The sequence below is a fragment of the Wyeomyia smithii genome, chromosome 3 (genome assembly GCF_029784165.1).
Source record: "Wyeomyia smithii strain HCP4-BCI-WySm-NY-G18 chromosome 3, ASM2978416v1, whole genome shotgun sequence".
In the NCBI taxonomy this organism is placed as follows: domain Eukaryota; kingdom Metazoa; phylum Arthropoda; class Insecta; order Diptera; family Culicidae; genus Wyeomyia; species Wyeomyia smithii.
The window spans coordinates 75,944,252-75,960,268 of record NC_073696.1 but is presented as its reverse complement, the minus strand read 5'-3'; positions in this window follow the sequence as shown (position 1 = coordinate 75,960,268).

Below are 16,017 nucleotides of genomic sequence, written 5' to 3'. Positions count from 1 at the left end.
CAAAGAACTTCTTCGGATCTTCAAAGTGTTGCATAGTTGGAATAAAGAAAGGAGTGAAGGAAAACCCTAAATCGTTCTGGAAATTTGTAAATAGCAGATGTAGAGTCAACGGAATTCCGGACGTGATGAGGTATGGAAATCGATTTTCATATAACGGACAGGAAACCGCCAAACTTTTCGCTGAATATTTCAAAAATGTTTATCGAATTGACAACAACGATAAAGTGAACAATCCAGTTGAACCTGTTACCGATCTGCTGGAGTTACGTCGTGTAGAAGTAAGACAAGCGCTTTCTGAGCTGGATTCTGGTAAGTCAGTTGGACCGGACAGACTTCCAGCCAAGTTGGTTAAAGAATTCAAGGATGAACTCGTTGGACCTCTTTCTTTTTTTTCAACTTCTCGTTATCATCCGGTCATTTTCCACCTCTTTGGAAGATCTCTCAAATAACCCCAATTCATAAAAAAAACTCTCGTTCGAACGCGGAAAACTACAGGGAGGTAGCGATTCAGTCCGCTGTTCCCAAGTTATTCGAACGATTAGTCTACTCACATCTCTACGAACGAATTCGAGAGCGCGTTTCAACTGCGCAACATCGAGGGAATGTGCTATGAGTTATAACATCGAGTACAACATAGAAACGTCAAATCTGATGTTTGTGCTCTTTTCTGTTTTCTTGATTGTGTTTGCAAGAATTTATTACTTAGATTAGATCACTTTTTTGAAGTAGAATACTTCTCTCAGGAAGTTCGGCTACATAGGGATGTGAAATGAAAATCTAAAACCGAAAAAAGTGAAAAATATGTCCAATTTCAAATGCTAATAAATCGGTTAGTATTCGATGGATTTCCTTCGTTCTTGCAGCAATAGATTGGAAAATCTTCTAAGATTCTTCCCAAAATAAGATAATTGTAATTTTATTATTCACACTATTGTACTATTGAAAATAGTCAAGCCTTGTCAAAACGAAAAATTCGACCTCTGATTGGTCGTTATATGCTTGCTTCCCAAGCACGGTCGACAGAATCATATACCTTGCAATTGAAAACATGCTATTTGGCCTATATAAGAGCCTGCTTCAGCCGGAGCCGCTCATAATAGTTCTAGACAGCGACAACAGCAGTTGTCCTTCCTTAGCAGCAGCACTAGCCCTGTGGTTGGTCACCACGTCTCAGGAGCAGCGCGGTTTTTCTCAGCGTGTGTCGCCAGACAGCCATTATTCCCCCCGTGTTGGGGCAGCATGAAGATTGCCATCAGGAAATCCAATTTCGGAAATCAAAATGCCTTTTTTAAGGCAAATAAACAAGTCACATTGAAAGTTAATAATTTTTGTCAACGCAAGCAAGCGTTCTGTGTTGCATCCTAGCAATTCAAATTTGTCGCACCCGTCTAATTTACTGAATGTGAAATAGCTTCCACAGTGCATGTTGTCCGTGTATCTTAATTCCCCCAATGTTAGGACAGCTCAAAGGTTGTAATTAGCAACCGATTTTGAACCCCAACATGCTTTTTTCAAGGCAAATAAAAAAATAATTGAAGGTTAATAATTTTCTGGCATCAACACAAGCAGACATTCTGTGCGGGATGCAATCAAATTTTGTTGTAGTTGTCTAATTTTTACTTTATTTAGTAAACTCCCCACTGTTGGGGCAGCGCAAAGGCTGCGATCAGCATAACCGACATTGAATAATAAATTGCCCTGTCAGAACGCATTCACAAAAGCAGTTAGTTCGACTATGCAGAGCTAATATGTAGTCGATTCAATCAATCAGCATAAACAGAATTTCGTCGTCTCCCAGCTGCCAAGTTGCAACATGTGAAACACGCAACAGCGAGCAAACGAAATCGCTTGATGTTACAAACCGCAATAAGATACGGGTTAAAACCGTTGCGTGTGTGAGAGCACCATCGGTGTTTATTCGCTGGATACACTATCTACTGTCTACTGAACGCAATAATCTGCTTACATGCGACACGGGGACGGGAACATTTTCTTCAACCAAACTGCACAACACGACACAAAACATGTTATTTTGTTGCTTCAATGAGAGTGCTATCGGTCCGGCTCGACAAGAAATCATTTTTGTGCATCCGTGCTACGAAACTGGGGAAAAACTTTAGAAACTGAAAAAAGAGGTGGAGCTAATCAAATGATCGCTCTGAGCCGGAATGAAGTCACACAAATTTTTGAAGTTATATCATTCCACCACGTACGTAAAATAATTCATTCCTATTTTCATCCCTATATAAGAGCCTGTTTTAGTCGAAGCCGCTCATAGTAGTTCTGAACAGCGACGACAGCAGTCCTCCTTTAGATAGCGGATAGCGGCCACAACTGTGGCATGGCTGTGGATAAGCGTAGCAGTTTCAGCGGATCTCACCATCGATAGCAGGAGGGCCAGCAGATTCAGGTACAGCGGATACCAATGGCGGCCACAACTGTGGCATGGCTACGGATAGCGTTGCAGTTGCTCAGCAGTTAGGCCAGCGTATAGCGGCCACAACTGTGGCATGGCTATGCATAACGTAGCTGTTGCAGCGGGTATATCAGCATCGATAGTAGCAGGGTCAGCTGATGCAACGACACTCCCTTCACTAAAATGCTGTTTCAGTGTGGTAGCGGGAAGCATCAGCAGCAGGCTTGCATGAAGTGAATACATCAGCCAGCAACTTTCTCTAAGGCCTCTGCCATAGTAGACGCGAAAAGCGGCGCGAACCGATTCGCTCGGCCGTAGGTTGATGTACAGCTCTACTGATGGCTGTACATTAACCTACAGCTGAGCGAATCGGTTCGCGTCGCTTTTCGCGTCTATTATGGCAGAGGTCTAATGGGAAAGTTGTATCAGTTTGTTCAGAAGAATATTATTGTCGGTATAATTACAGAGATGCGATTGCGTAAATCCGATTTTGAATTGAACAATTGTTCTTTTGAGAACAAATAACACACTTATTTGAAGAGTTAATAGCTTTTGGTACCAATAGCAGTATAGTAACAGCCTCAGCGGTAGATGCAGATGCAGCCGGTACTTCCCTGAGGCCGATGTAAAGGTAAATGTAATATGGAAAGCGAGACATCGGAACATCTGCTGTGCAGTTGTGGTGCATTATTTAAACGCAGATCAAGGTTTCTTGGCAGTGGCTGTTTACAGCCCAAAGAGATTTGGTCTTCGAATCCTGGGAAGGTGATTGGCTTCATAAACCATATTTCACCTGACTGGGAGCGTGTCGGTGCAGGTACCTGATCACTCAACAATAGTGGTCATTGTATTTTGCAAGGGGACACGTATAGCAATTGACTGGGATATATATTACAAAAGTTCACATCAATGGACAACGTAATTCTAATTCCCTAACAAAAAAAAAAGGTAAATGGGAGCAGCACGGCGAAACAGTTCGGGTTATGCTTAGACGCGCGTCATTTTTCGTTGTTGATATTCCCCACATGAAACGACGCGCTTCCGTATGATAGCGGAGGTATTAGCGGTAGATGCATTTGCCAACACTTCCTCCAGTAAAGCCGTGTCTAGTTTTCAATGTGAAAACACCTTTCTCATTGTGTTGACCGTGCGTCTTAGTCCTCACTATCAAGGTAACACAGAGATGTAAGATAAACACTACATCCTATGATAAATTGAACAATTGTCCTTATAAGTGAATTAATGAAGATTTAATTTTGAATTAGAATACTTCTCTCAGGAAGTTCGGCTACATAGAAATGTGAAATGAAAATCTAAAACTAAAAAAAAGTGAGAAAAATTTCAAATGCTAATAAATCGGTTAGTTTTCGATGGATTTCCTTCGTTTTTGCAGCAATCGATTAGAAAATCTTCTAAGATTCCTACCAAATGCATGACATTGCAATTTTATCATTCGAACTATTGTACTATTGAAAACTCTTAAGCCTTGTCAAAACACAAAATTCGACCTCTGATTGGTCGTTATACCGCGCTTTCCCAAGCACGGTCGGCAGAGTTATGGACCTAGTATATTGGGAATGCATCATTTGGCCTATATAAGAGCTTCATCAGATAATAAACAAACATTTCATCGGATATTAAATTGAACAACTGAAATTTGAAGAACACAAATGATTATTTGAAGAGTTAATATTTTCTCGTTTTGCGCTATAATCCAAAGTTAATTATCTTCATCTACATGCATACTCTGATTATTATTACGTGTTTGCGTCGCTTAGTGTTTGGCTACGGTCATGCAGAACGCAAATAACGGCGCGATGCGATTCGGCAAGACGAAATCTGTTGAAATGTATGGCTCTACTTCGCCTTGAAAAGAGCTGTACATTTCACCACGGTAAGGCGAATCGCATCGCGCCGGCATTCGCGTTCTGCATAACCGTAGCCTTTGTTCCGTTCCCGTTTAATGATGTCGTATTAAATGTGCATATTACAATTCGGCAGCACTTCAACGTCTCATTTGCACAAAATTTAAAAATATTCAATGAACTTCATTCAAAATATCAGACAAAAAGAAATTACAATACTGCCAACTGACACGCAAGCAGCCGGGTTATCTTTCTTGTAAAAGTATTCTACTTCAACCTTGCGGTCGTGGCTTTGCATACAACCTTCTTGTGATTTTGGATGATAACCAGATCCACTGTGTCTACATAAGAAACGCAAGGGCTAAGCCCCAACCGAAACAGCAAAATAATGAAAATAATCCGACCGACTTTTTTGTATCAGATTTGACGTTTTCGTATCAGGTTTGACGTTTTCGTATCTTCGATGTTACACTCTGTTAAAAGTACAGCGATGGATAGGAAAAGGCATTCCCTCGTGCAACACGGATTCTTGAAAGAAAAATCGGTTGTGACGAATCTTTATGAATTCTCCTCTATGTTCACAGATTATGTATCTTAAGGGTATCAAGTCGAATGTGTATATACGGACATGAGCAAGGCCTATGATGGGGTGGGAATAGATAGCATTTTACGAGCCGCAGCCTATTTTTACATTAATGGAAAGTTGTTGGCATGGATTAAGACTTACCTTAAAGACAGAATGCAATACGTCAAGATATTCAATAAAACATCCAGCACTTTTGGTGTTCAATCAGGTATCCCACAGGGTAGCCACCTGGGCCGAAGATTGCGATTTGTTTCAAGAGGATCTGAATAATTTTGGAGATTCGTTGATGAAAATGGACAGTATAAATATTGTTTGACTATTTGTTAGGACCTTCCGTTTTACAAAGCGTACAGAATGTTCGAGACTTGGGTGTGACAATGGATCAGTCTCTCACATTCAACGATCATATCGATAGAGTAGTGAAGGAAACGATGCAACTTTTTGCTCTCACACGACGATTTGGACGGGAATTTACGGACCCTCATGCAATTCTTGGAATCTACTGCAGTATTGTCAGAACAAAACTGGATTTCGATTGTGGTTTGGCGACCAAAGTATGGCATACGAAAACAACGACTTGAATCAGTTCAGCGTAAATTCGTGAAATTCGCTTTAAGGCACTTTGGACGGAATGATGAACTACCAGAATACGAAACTCTTTGCTGTCTAGTAGATCTTGAAATAAGTAACAGACATAAGATCGCAGATATGGTGTTTTTCTGCGACATACTCAGTGGGCGGATTGAAAGTTCTTACCTGTTGGACTGACTCAATTTCAACGAAAACCCGGTTTCTCTTCGTCGTCGGAGGGTCTTTGATCCTCCATTGAGAACGAGGAACTACAAACAACACGAACTCACCAGCAGATTTATGAACGAGCTCAATAAACTGCAGGAGGTAATCTCTGTAAATATGACTCCAGAAGTAATCCGATAAAGACTCAAATTATATTTAAGAAATCAGCAACATACTTAAACGCAAACATGTATTGCATCTAGATTTAAGAGGGATAACTGGCTGTCCAATAAACAATTACAATTACAATTAGTTTCTAGATTCAGAAATATATTGAAAAATAATATATTTCCTCATCTATAACAAAAAATCTAAAGAAAGAATTATTAGTTTCCGTTAGACTCCACTAGAAATTTGAAAAAATAAATAAATATTGAAATTCAGTGCGCGGAAAATTTTAATATTTATTTCCCAAATTTCTAGTAAAGTCTAACGGAAACTGATAATTCTTTCTTTTGATTTCTTAAATCACTCTGCTAAGAAGCTCAGTATAGATTTTTCAAATTTCACTCATCTATAATATACAAATGGAATTCCGTTCCTGAGGTGTAGTACAGTAATCACCATCGCATCAAATCGCTTTAAACCAAAAAATAAGCGGTCACATGTAGTTTTTTTTAAATGGAAATCTTTGTTGATGCTCAGGAAAAACATTTGAGAAAAAATAGCATGTATCTGATTACTGAAAATTAAGATATTATTAACCAAACCTCGTAAAACATGCAAAATTATGTCTTTCATAGCTCAATTCGCCTCTTAATCAAAATCCAAAGCGATGACAAGTAGTTTTTTTTTCTCAATAAAATGTCTCAAACAGCAAAAAATGAAAGCATAGATAATGTTATTTGGAGCTAAAAGATTCAAAGTCAGTTCAACGGCTCTAAAGTTGCTCATGCAAATTAAATTAATGCAAATTACAAATTTTGCGAAAAATCAACTAAATTTACCACAAGTATGCCACAATCGCAACCTCATAGAACACCCATAATTCGCTTTAAATTAACTCCACGTATTTTTCTCAACAACATGATTTTAACACGCATTTAAATCTGGCTGTTACTTGGATGGTTTTTCCATTTCCCGAAATCCTTCGGGGAGCTAGCAGCGAAATGAATCTGCTGGTCCGATTTGTTACATGACACCAGGAAACGCTGGAAAAAACAGTGCGAAAGTAATGGTATTGCTACATAATTCATTATTGAAATTTCAATGAATATCATTACCAGGTAAATTTAAATTAATGATTTACAGCCGTTCCTCGTTCGGTCTTTCCCGCAGCTGCGCGCATTCCGTCGGGCGAATCAATTTCCATAGAGATGAAAAATACACTCACCTTGTGGCTCTATCCCTTTTGGCATGTGAAAGCCAAATACGACCAGTAGTGCTGGGAAAAGTAACAAAAAAAGTGCGTTCAGTCATGCCGGTCCGTTAACCATTGGTGTACAGTTGACTGTTTGTTTTTTTTTTTTACATTCAGCAGCTTTTCCGGTTACGGCAGATGCGAGAAGCGCTGATTAATATATTCAATTAATACCATCGGTGAGAATACTTTCGATATCGACATTTGCTACCATTTCCATGCGAATCCGGTTGGAAATTTGTTGAACGACTGCCCGAAATATCATTGAAAACGGAAGCATACTTCGGAGTTCAACTGTCGTCAATGCAACGTCCAACCTACCACCGTCCCTTTACGTGTATACGCAGAGTTCGTGGGCTTCGATGGTTTCATTACTTTTAACTAGCTACGTCAGTTAATTAAGTACCGACGGGTTTCGGCCTCCAGCGTGAGTAAATATTACGAAAATTCGATTTTTAGTACCGTCAGCTGTTTGTTTTGCCCGAAACTGACTCTTTTAAGTTGATTGCAATTGAAGTGTTACACAGATACAGGCTGCAAAAATAGTATTTATTTTCTTGTGACAGCTTTTTTGCTGTTTGTATTAAGCGCTAGAGTTAATTCGCAGCGTTTTTAAAATGTCCAATGATTTATTACGCAAAAGTTATTACACTGAAATTACTCAGAGTATTCAGCACTGTTTTCAATACTTGTAGTCAACTTTCTAGCGAAGAACGGAAACCACGACGAAACAATTCTTTGGCTTTCGATTTACAAAATGAATGAATCCAATTCTTGTTATTTTCAAAGTTGTTAAGTTATCGATGTGTTGCACAGATAAACCATGTTTCATGAGCCGAAACAGATAAAATTCAGACGTCTGAATAAAATCACTGTGTCGTGTCGATCTTCAAGTTTTCGATGGTTTATCTTTAATGCCCGGCTCACACGCATCAACTGATGTTTGTAGGGGTCCGCAGCGATGATTTCACCCGGTTGGAGTATCAGGTCCGATAAATTTACCTACCTTACTGTAGCAAGAAATTGTCGCTATGTTGCTTGGTTCTGGGCTGTGTTTCGCCAGATTTCCAGACACCTCTTTTATTAATTCACTAGCTGAATGTACCCGGCCTTGCTCGTGTAAAATCCTGCTTTTTCTATAATTTTCTATATTTGCATATATTTTTTCCAACCAATTATTCCAAATAATATTTCTATTTTAGTTATAAACTTGCTAATATACCACCCTTTTCGTTGATTAACAATCGATGCGGAGGCATTCCAGCTGGGTCGAGTGAGTTCAATAATTCCGTTGGAAAATGGATTGCCTCATCAGCATCTTCGACGGTATCGATTAACTTACAATAAACTCAAGTTACACTGAAATTACATAATCAATAGCCCAAGCTCACCTCTGATAGTGAAAATTATTGCTTGCTTTGTCTTCTCGTTTTTCTTTTTTGTGTAAACAATATCAATATCATCCTTATAGTTTAACATCAGTCTTCATAAATTAATCAACAATTTGAAGATACGGGAACTATTTCCATATTTTCCTCAAGTTTTGAATAACTTCCAATGCAGAAAAACAATCCTCACTATACCAAACGCTCGAACACCAATTTTCGGTTTTAGGAAGTCAGCCCTAACCTATGAACCTAATATCAGGGAGTATATGAATATTTTTCTTCATAAATTTGAAAATAGCGTTGGACGCCCGTTGTCATTTTCTGAACTTAGTTCTCTTTCTAGAAATATTTATTTATTTAACCATTTTACTAAGTTTCACACAGCTTGACAGAAAGTTCGACCGTGATGAAGTGTGTTCGAAATAGTAACCAAAGTCTTAAATCATGAGAAGCGAAAGTTTAATAATCGAAGTACGCTAGCATGATTATTACTTAAAGCTTATGAAATTTATTATTTTACCTAAAAACAAACCAAAATATTTTGTAAAACGACAACGTATACAAAACCTGTTTGCGACAATTTTTCTTTCGAGCAACGCGATACCTTTCAGTTATAACAATACTCATCGCAAAAAAATGCTTTTTTTTTCTTGGTTCAAATTGACAGTCAATGACAGCTCATTCTGGTTCATTTTCTATGACCACTTCCTCTGTACAAAGACCACGTATGCCAAGTCTGGTTAAAATCGGTACAGTTATTCGAGAGTTATGTTGGAACATACATACATACATACAAAACTTTTTTTTAAAAATCCAGCTATTGATTTTGGGAGCTCTTGTCTTATTTGATCGATGCTTTTATTCGGTTATAGTTGAGGTTCAGCAATTTTTACAAACATACTTTTCATCCAAAATGCTAGATTGGACTCTCCGTTATCAAATTATGCAAGAAATATGTCAAGAAATCGTTCCAAAAACGGATCAAAGCAGGTTGGATGTTTTGAAACACTTCTCCAGAAACATTTGCACGACAAACAGACAGACGTCACTACGTTTCAAAAAAGGCCGATATTTGGAAATATACCATCGATTTTCGTATGACGACGTCATTCCGATTCCGAAAATACCCATATTGCCAAGTATATAATTCAATAAATAATTTTCGCAGATTTCCAGAAACCGAAAGTCGGCAACCCAAGTTTCAAAGTATCGTCAGACACCGATAACCGGTTCTTAAGAGTCATTTTTGCTCCGAAAATACTAACATTGGGGGGCTTGTGAGCGTTTTCCACAGTTTTAAATGGTTTCTCAGAAACCGGAAGTCGCCATCTTGGATTGAAAATGGCAGCGAGCATCATGTTTCGGTCTCTGGATATCAACTTCCGGCCTAAAAACATGACCAAGAACCCGAACCCGAAAATCATCAAATTCCAATGAAAGGTTTCCATTATGTATGAAAATTTATTACTTTTGACCCCCTCCTTCTTTAAGGGTGACCCCTCCCCCTATCCAATATTTCTATGACCACTTCCTTTGTACAAAAAACACGTATGCCAAGTTTGGTTGAAATCGGTTCAAGCCTTCGAAAGTTATGCTGGAACATACATACATACATACATACAAAACTTCTCTTTTATATAAATAGATAGAAGATAGAAGATAGATAGATAGATAGATACATACATACAAAACTTCTCTTTTATATAAATAGATTTATTATAGATTTATTTATTTGTTTATTTGTTCATCACCCGCAAGTCCTCTTCGATCGGGTCGAGCACGATGTGCTCCTCTACTTATTGTGCCGGTAGGGATGAAGAGAAGCGATCCTAACGACGCACAGTGGCCGGAAGCCGGACAAAACTCAAGTTCTAATTATTGATATTTTATATTTTTTTAAAGTTCTAATGTATTGTAAAACGTGTTTTCCAAATATCAAGGCAATTGGATTAAATTTGAATTTTTGAGAGCACTTTGAAAGTTGTTAAGTCATGTTATTTTAATGATTTTTTTCGCTCAGAAAGCACATATTGGGGTTTACTTTGACTAGTAAATACTCACCTAATTCTTATTCGAATTCCATGCGATAGGTTGCATTTTGAAGATTAATAATCAGAATTGTATTTCGTGTTGAATGTTTTTATATAATTCATCATAACTTTTCTAAAATGTTTGAAATACCTATTGAGTGGTCTGAAAAAAACTTTTTTTTTGCGCAAACGTGTGCTGTACGATCTGACCCATCGGTTCCCACAGGTCGCATAGTATGCATTTCATAGGAAATTTTCTCTACTTTTCGAATATTAAGGTCCCATTTTGCCCCTTCTGCCCCGCTGAACAAAAATTTTAATTGAAAATAAAATAGTTTGAATGAAGGCGCATGGTGATTTGTGAAAGTTACGTTGTTTTACAGAAGTAGTTAGTAGTTTCATTCAATTGTTCTAGAAGAACTTCATTGGCTTACGTTCAGGTGTGCAAACAAGGTAAAATAACACATATAATTATATTAAATTGACATGAATATTAATTTTTCAAACCATTGCATTAGGTTTTAACATTTTACTCGTCATCGTCAGTATCGTCATGACTGAAAATTAATAAATCTTCCACCTCTTATGTGAAAGTGCTTTTCGATTTGTTATTGTGTCTAAAACTCGGAACTACCGGATCTGACGCAATTAGCAGCTCACGAAACATGTCACCGATAGTTCTCTCACGTGATCCTTTCTAGGCATTTATTTTCTCGTGTTTTCCGGATTGCTTTATTCATGCATTCCTGGGATCCTTCCGAAAGTTTGTCAATGAGACTCGAAGATTAAACGATTATTTCACATCCTTGAATTAGTAATTTGTGTACTGTTGTTGAACATCCATACAATTTTACGTAGGTAATAATGAACGGTAGCGTTGGACTTAAATTTTGATGCATCAATTCTTTCACCACTCGAAATCGTTGCTAGCAGCGTCTGAAATCGCTAGATTAAATTAATATCGACTCCTGTTATCTCCAAAGAAAATTCTGCATTGGAAAAAACGTCTTGCTGTAACACCGTTATTGCTACTGCCGAAGCCAGCGTGCGGTTTGTCGACATGTAGACCAAGTTTGACAAAAAAAAACTTCTTGAATTCGCTGTTTGATGCTATTGAGCTGATCGATGTTGCCTGTTTTTAAATATTGAGAATAGGTAATATTTCCATTTAATTCTACTCCGAAAATTTATTATGAAATTTAAGTTCAATAGTCAATATTAAATTTAAATTCAATATGAAATCTGCTCTCTGAAAAAACTGCAAATATCGACAAATCAAAAAAAGTCTGCACACGGAATCTAAAAATCTTCATTTTCAGATAAATTTGCATATCTGGTATCCCTGATTGCAATAATACGATGGTGACACGTCACAAATTATTCACTAACGTATATAGACACTGTATTTTTACTAGTATGAAAACACATAAACAATCCCCTTTTGACTATGTTAAACGACAAATTTTTACTTAGACTCAAGTTTTTTAAATCCATTAAAATGGGACCATTTTGCATATTTCAACATATAATATACTGTATAGTTCGTTTCGAATGCACATTTCTCTTAAAATAGTATAGCGTGAAAAAAGGCAGAACAGTTAATTAATGGCAGTGGATTTTTTTAAAGACTGCTAATTACACACAACATTGATCTTATATGAATGAATAATTCTTTGTTTTCTACTCACGTATTATAGTTTAACGTATTTAACATTTTATTTCCTAAATTAATGCGACGTATTAATTTAGCCAAAATCGATATCTATTTAAGTACTACATGATCGCCCCGCATAATCAATTACCACAAAACGTGCTTAACCCTCTAGTGCCCAAGTTAATTTCTAGACGGGCTTCGGTAAAATTACTATGAATTATTATAAACACTTTTTTAGTATTCATTGAAGCTTTTTAGAGGTTCGACCGAAGCCCGCCAAATGGCGGCATTGGGCACTAGAGGGTTAACAACTAGTTCGGGATATAGTCACGACTGTATGGGTTATCGTTAAGCCATATGGATTATCATTCGTTTATGGTTATTGATTATGCCGAGCAGTTTTCCAACTGCGAAATTTGGCACACAATCGGCTGGTTCACATTTTGACAGTTTATACTGGTTTCCCATATTCGCTTCGCCAGAAACTGACTATACTGACACCGTACACCGTAATCTTTATTGTTATATATTTTATATTATATATATACTATCCTCAGTTTCGTTGATGACTACTGGATCCTCAAACATAACAAAAGATGGGAATATGAATAATGATATACATAAAAACACTGCGACGTAATTTAGCCGTTATTTTAGTAATGTTAGTATTGTTTTTTTTTTAAATTTTTTTTTAGGGAGATATTTTTCCACTTTTTTGAATTTTTGACACCAAAATTGAATGTTCCAGAAAAAAATCAACCTGATATGGAATTTCTGCTTCTTAAATGAACATTTTGGGTTTTGTCCGACTTTTGTTCGGAGACCCGCCACTGTGCGACGTGACGGTCCCACCACAGCCTATTGATTTTCGCACGGTGTACAATGGGGTTCTTCGCCTGTTCTCCAGGAGAAGCGGCTCGAACAGCGTCTGTGCTCCAAATGCGGTGTCTCGTCAGCTACACTCAAGACGGCAGCCCCGTCACGAGGCTAGTCATCGCCACCCTAGTAAGGAGACATGGCAAAAACACTTTAGTACGGATATTCAAGAAGAAGAAACGAATCGGAACAATTGTCAATGACCCTGGCGACGAATAAAGCACACCGATTGGAAGTTCGGAACGTGGAACTGCAAATCGCTGAACATCCCTGGTGGTGACAGGATCTTACTGAATCAGCTGGAACCCCGTCACATCCGGCATTCTCCGGAAAGGAGAAAATGTACGAAGGATGTGTGGCCGCAGGGCTCAGTACCAGGGCCGGCGGTTGATGTATGGGTCGGAAAATATCCCTGTGGGTACTTACCCACAAGGAATTTTCGGACAAAACCAAAAAAATGTAATGTTTGCTACCGCGAACACTTTTTAATGGATATCGTTGAGCGAGAGTTTATAAAGCTACTGATTCCGTGCGATTTGCTATAAAACAAAATTTCGATTTCGTAAACTTAAAGAGGCACTCTTGTGCATTTTTTTTCATTAGTCAAAAAAGTGAGACTAACTACTGTAGGTGAAGTCTTACTAGAAGTCTGAAGTCTTTTTTAACGCAATTTTTTACCTAACGCGGTTTTTTTACGCGATACCGCGTCAATTCAAATTTTTTTCCGCGTATTTTCGAATTACCGCAGGTTGACCCAAAAACGTTTAAGTGTTTATCGAGTAAAAGACTTAGTAAAAAAAACCCTTCGCCCTCCGAAAGATCCCAAATGACCGTCAAAAAGGACAATTTCGAATACTGGTCGTAGAGCGTCTTGGGTTTTCCTACAGCCTTTCTTGGTGGTTTGATATACGCTGATTTTTGAATTAACGCTTAACGATTTTATACGCGGATTTTTGAATTAACGCGGTTTTTTTTTACGATGTATGTATATCCCGCGTATAAGAAACCGACTGTACTTCATTTAGAAGTGTGCGCGTTCAAAGAACTTTACCCCGCCGCGTCAAAAACGGATATCGTGCGACACTTTATGGACGCCGGATACGCCCGTTTCGGCGTCTACACTTTCTTGTCTCTATTGGACAAGAATCAAAGCATCGAAAGAAAATCCGGTTCCGAACGGCCGACGACCCTAAGCGATATGAAGATCCAAAGAATGCCAAAAAGGAAGACCGAGGGAATAGTGGCTACATCGCTGCGTGCGCTTGGTATGGAGGTTGGTGCCACCATCGACCAAACTTTGGAAATTACCTGCCGAATAGGATAGCAACGACTGGCAGGGCACTTCGTATTTTACTTCCTCCACGAAAAAAGTAGGCTCCGAGGTAAAGTTTATTTGACACACCAAGTTCCCCAAGAGGTGGTGGTGTGGCTGATAATCAGCAAAAAGGGGATGTCAAAGCCGCTCTTCTTTCGCTTGGATTGGCCGTGAACGGCAAAATTTATAGTAAAAAAGTGCCTGCCCGAAGTTGTGTCGTTCATCAAGAAATACCATAACGAAACGCGAAAACGCGGTGTACTAGCTGGATCTACCGTCGTCCTACTACTCGAAGCAATCGTTGAAGAAGATGGAGCGTCCTCTATCGCCCCATCGAGAGTTTCTGGGAAAAACTGCAGCGTAAGATCTATTCCAACAATTTTGTCTTGAAAATTGATAAATAAAATGAGAAAAAACTCTAAAACATACCCACACGCATGTTTCCGTCCGCCATGGGGAAATAGTGTGACGCCGGCCCTGCTCAGTACTACCAGAAAGGGGGCACACCAAATGAGCGGGGTACCGACTGTATTGGGTTAAGCAGGATACAAAGTCGTGTGATCAAGTGGCAGGCGATTAGCAACAAGCTGTGTGTATTGAGGATCAAAGACAGGTTCGACAATTACTCCATTATCTACACACTGCTCGCATGAAGAAAGACCTAATGTTGAGAAGGAAGCCAGCTGGAGGACGTCTACGACAGCTGCCCGCAGCGGGATATCATGTTTGTTATCGCGGATATAAACGCTCAAATCGGAATCGGTATAAACCTCTGATCCGACATGAAAGTCTGCACACCGAGACGAACAACAACAGCAAAAGATGATGATGATGATGATGGTCCCGCCACATACCCCTACAAAGGTTTGAGCTGGACGATTTATCTATAGATAATTAATGTGGTCACATTTTAATCAGTTATACAAAACAAAAAAACCTAAATTAATCCACCTATGGTGCAGAAACCTTTGTTATACTATCTATTACTATATGCTTATTATGCCAGTAAACCCAAAACGTATATCGACTTAAGAAGTCCGATTGCAATTATAAATTAAATGAATTTAATAGATAGTATTCTAGGGGTTGAACAAAACACGAAAGAAGGAATAGATAGAATAATATTCTGATGTGTTTTTTACAAATATTCTGAATGTTATCACTAGAGTATGTATATGAGTGTTAATTTTTCGATCACAAACCAACTTTATTAATGCTGGCTAGAAGAAACTGGAAAATTTTTGAAATAATCAATTTGGCGGAAACGGTAATGGATATAAATTTTCTCGATTTCATACTAGAACTGCGAATATGTATGTTTATTCAATGCAGTTCTATTTAATTTAAATTAATCCAAGTTTGAATACCACAATGGTTTAGTTTTTAGAAATCGCAGGACCCTAAATTATGAATCAGCATCGTATATTTATCACGGATTGCAGCAAACTTCTACAAATCTCAAGAAATTATAGTTCAGAAATGTACAAGAATACACTGAATGCTTTCTAAAATTCGTTCGGAAAATTAGTTCAATTGGTGGGTTAACACTGATGCTCACTCAATTTTTCAATTGCATCTTGAAGAATTTTTTCTCAGCTTTCCAATGCTTGTCTCAGATTGAAAATCGGTAGTTGCGAACAGGGTCAAAATTGCTTTTTCCTGATATAATCCAAGACGGCGGCCAAATTAAAGATGGCGGCCAAAATTATGATCACTTCAAATAAAAGCTCTA